Source organism: Capricornis sumatraensis, chromosome X, assembly GCF_032405125.1.
Source record: "Capricornis sumatraensis isolate serow.1 chromosome X, serow.2, whole genome shotgun sequence".
NCBI classification, from domain to species: domain Eukaryota; kingdom Metazoa; phylum Chordata; class Mammalia; order Artiodactyla; family Bovidae; genus Capricornis; species Capricornis sumatraensis.
The window spans coordinates 96271349-96276028 of NC_091092.1; positions in this window are offsets into that span (position 1 = coordinate 96271349).

Below are 4680 nucleotides of genomic sequence, written 5' to 3' on the forward strand. Positions count from 1 at the left end.
AAAGAGAAGATGATGGAGGAATAGAATGGGGAGACCAATTTCTCCCCCACAAATTCATCAAAAGATCATTTGAATGATGAGCAACTTCCACAAAACAACTTCTGAACGCTGGCAGAGGACACCAAGCACCCAGAAAAGCAGCCCATTCTCTTTGAAAGGAGGTAGGACAAAATATAAAAGACAAAAAGAGAGGCAAAAAAGTTAAGGATAGAGACCCATCCCAGGGAGCGAGTAATGAAGGAGGAGAAGTTTCCAAACATCAGGAAACCTCTCACTGGCGGATCTGTGGGGAGTTTTGAAATCTCAGAGGACAAACCTGGAGGGGGGGCGAAAAAACCACATAATACGCACCTAACCTCAACTCCCAGCAGAGAAGTAGCCCAGACGTTCATGTCAGCCACCAGGGAGTTGGGGCTGAACAGGGAGGTGCAAGTTGCATGCTTAGGGTAAGGACCAGGCCTGCATGCCCTGAGGACAATCTGAGGGAGCTAACATGAGATAGCAACCCAAACTGTGGGATAGCCAGAGAGAGAAAAAAGAGAGAGAGAGAACTTTCGCATGAAAAGCTCTAACCTAAGGAACCCACTCGCAGAACAAAGGATTTAGCAAATACCAAAGGAGAGGTAGCCGGCTGTGGACTGGCCCATCCCCTTGCCAGAAGCAGAGAGGCCGGCAGGCGACATCCAGAGCCCGAAAGCAAGAGGCAAGCTTGGCTCCAGAGACGGCATCCTCAACCAAACTGTGATCAGGCTCCCATTGCTAACCAAGTCTTCCTGGGATCCTGAACGGTATACATCTGCCAGGAGGGTTGCAGCCTGAGATAAGCTCCCCAGAGGAGACACACGGCAAACCTGAGATGGTGCTCTTGTGGCACACCCAGGAAACCCAGCGCTCGGATCAGGGAGGTGATTAAGATGCACAGCCCACCTAGGACAGTGTGCTCACCAAACACTTGGTCACCTGAGCTGCTTGGACCTGGGAAGGGCACAAAACGTATGCCCAACCGAGTCTGTACCTTTGTGGAGTACCCAAGAAACAAACTGAGCAGCTTAGACCGGGGAAGAGCATGAAACCCAGGGCACACTGTGGACAGGTCCCCTGCAGAGCAACCTGGAGCCTGAGCAGTGTAGACCAGGAAAGCACATATACCACGAGCTGGGGCAAACCCAACATGGTCCATACACTGCGAGCACTCCCCATAAACACCAGTGATATTTGTTTGCAGTGTTCCTCACTCCCCACAGGACAACTGAACAAATGAGCCTAAATAAGTGACCACCTTCGCTCCCTTGTGTAAGGGTAGAAATTAGACACTGACGAGACTTGCAAACAGAGAAAGCCACAATGAACAAAAAAGAGGGAACTACTCTAGAAGTGACAGGAGCAACAGATTAAAACCCTGTAGTTATCATTGACTAGGCATTGGAAGGGGCCTATAGACCTTGAGAAGAAGTATAAGCTGGAACAAGGAACTATCTGAAATTTAACTGGCCCCACACTTCCCTCAATGGTTCCAGAGAAATTCCTAGATGTATGTTTACTATTACCATTATTAAATTGTTTATTTTTTGTAATTTTTAAGTTCTTGATTATACCTTTAATTTTCATTTTTATAACCTACTATTACCTTGCAAAAAAAGACCCTATTTTAAAGCAAATTTCATATATAAATATATATACATTTTTTGTGATTGATTTTGTTTTGTATTTTTAATATTGTATTTTTCAGAGTCTAACCTCTACTCTGGTCTCATCATTTCATGGCAAATAGATGGGGAAACAGTGGAACCAATGGCTGACTTTATTTTGGGAGGAGGCCTCCAAAATCACTGCAGATGGTGATTGCAGCCATGAAATTAAAAGATGCTTACTCCTTGGAAGGAAAGTTATGATCAACCTAGACAGCATATTAAAAAGCAGAGACATTACATGTCTCATTACAGAGACATTACAACAATGGTCTATCTCATCAAGGCTATGGTTTTTCTGGTGGTCATACATAGATGTGAGAGTTGCGCTATAAAGAAAGCTGAGCACTGAAGAATTGGTGCTTTTGAACTATGGTGTTGGAAAAGACTCTTGAGAGTCCCTTGGGTTACAAGGAGATCCAACCAGTCCATTCTAAAGGAAATCTGTCCTGAGTGTTCATTGGAAGGATTGATGTTGAAGCTGAAACTCCAATACTTTGGCCACCTGATGTGAAGAGTTGACTCATTTGAAAAGATGCTAATGCTGGGAAAGACGGAAGGGAGGAAGAGAAGGGGACGATGGAGGATGAGATGGTTGGATGGCATCACCAACTCAATGGGGATGAGTTTGAGTAGTCTTCGGGAGTTGGTGATGGACAGGGAGGCCTGGTGTGCTGTGGTCCATGGGGTCGTGAAGAGTCAGACACGACTGAGCAACTGAACTGAACTGAACTGAGCCTCTACTCTAGATTTTTAATCTTTGATTTTTGGTATTTCTTATCATTTTTTTACCTTTTAGAATCTAATCTTCAGTACCCATTTCTGCATAGGGGTGTGATTACTGGCTTGATTGCTCTCTCCCCTTTGGTTCTCCCTTTTCTCCCCCAGGTCACCTCTATCTCCTCCCTCCCCTTTCTCTCCTTTACTTAACTCTGTGAATCGCTCTGGGTGTTCTGGGCTCTGGAGAACACTTAGGGAACTGATTGCTGGCAGATTGGTCTCTCCCCTTTTGACTCCCTCTCTTCTCCTCCTGGTCACTTCTACCTCCCTCCTCCCTCTTCTCTTCTCCATGTAACTCTGTGAAGCTCTCTGTGTGTTTCAGTCTGTGGAGAGCACATAGGGAATTGATTACTGGCTAGATTGCTCTCTCCCCTTTTGATTCCCCCTCTTCTGCTCCTGGCCACCTCTATCTCCCTCCTCCCTCTTCTGTTTTCGATGTAACTCTGTGACTCTCTCTGGGTGTCCATCACTGTGGAGAATCTTTTCACCATTAACATAGATGTTTTATCATCTGTGCTGTATGGATGGACAAGTCTTGAAGCTATTATTAGAATAAGACTGACAGCCAGTGACAGGAGGCTTAAATCCAAAACATGAGAAAACCAGAAAACTCCTGACTCTAGGGAACATTAATTGACAAGTGCTCATCCAAAAGCCTCTATGCCTACACTGAAACCAAGTTCCACCCAAGAGCCAACAAGTTCCAGGGCAAGACATACCATGCTAATTCTCCAGCAATGCAGTAACATAGCTCTAAGCATTAAAATACAGGCTTCCCAAAGTCACACCAAACCCATAGACAGCTCAAAACACACTATTGGACACTTCACTGTGTTCCAGAAAGAAGAGATCAAGCTCCACACACCAGAACACTGACTCAAGCTTCCCTAACCATGAAACCTTGACAAGCCACTAGTTGAACCCCAACCACAGGGAGTAACCTCCTCAATAAAGAGGAACCACAAAATTCCAGTATACAGAAAGACCACCCAAAACACAGCAATCTAAACAAAACAAAAAGGCACATAAATATTCATCAGGTAAAGGAACATGATAAATTCCCATCAAACCAAACAAAAGAGGAGGAGATAGGGAGTCTACCTGAAAAAGAATTCAGAATAATGATAATGAAAATGATCCAAAATCTTGAAAACAAAATGGAGTTACAGATAAATAGAATAGAGACAAGGATTGAGATGATGCAAGAAATGTTTAACAAGGATCAAGAATAAATAAAAAAGAGTCAATCAATAATGAATAATGCAATAACTGAGATCAAAAGCACTCTCGAAGGAACCAACAGTAGAATAACTGAGGCAGAAGATAGGATAAGTGAGGTGCAAGATAGAATGGTGGAAATAAATGAAGTGGAGAGGAAAAAAGAAAAAAAGAATTAAATGAAATGAGGACAACCTCAGAGACTTCCGGGACAATGTTAAACATCCCAACATTCAAATCATAGAAGCCCAGAAGAAGACAAAAAAGAAAGGCCATGCGAAAATACTTCAGGAGATAATAGTGGAAAACTTACATAAAATGGGGAAGGAAATAGTCACCTAAGTCCAAGAAACCCAGAGTCCCAAACAGGATAAACCCAAAGCAAATCATCCCAAGACACTTATTAATCAAATTAACAAAGATCAAACACAAACAGCAAATATTGAAATTAGGAGGGAAAGCAACAAATAATGCACCAGGGGGTTCCCATACAGATAATAGCTGATCTTTCAATAGAAACTCTTCAGGCCAGAAGGGAAAGGCAGGACATACTTTAAGTGATGAAAGAGAAAAACCTACAACCCAGATTACTGTACCCAGCAAGGATCTCATTCAAATATGATGGAGAAATCAAAAGCTTTACAGACAAGCAAAAGCTGAGAGAATTCAACACCACCAAAACTGCTCTTCAACACACCCTAAAGGATCTTCTCTAGACAGGAAACACAGAAAAGGTGTGTAAACTTGAACCCAAAAGAAAAAAGTAAATGGCAACGGGATCATACTTATCAATAATTACCTTAAATGTAAATGGGTTGAATGCCCCAACAAAAAGACAAAGAGTGGCTAAATGGATACAAACAAGACCCCTATATATGCTGTCTACTAGAGACCCACCTCAAAACAAGGGACACATACAGACTGAAAGTGAAGGGCCAGAAAAATATATTTCCAGCAAATGGAGACCAAAGGAAAGCAGGAGTAGCAATACTCA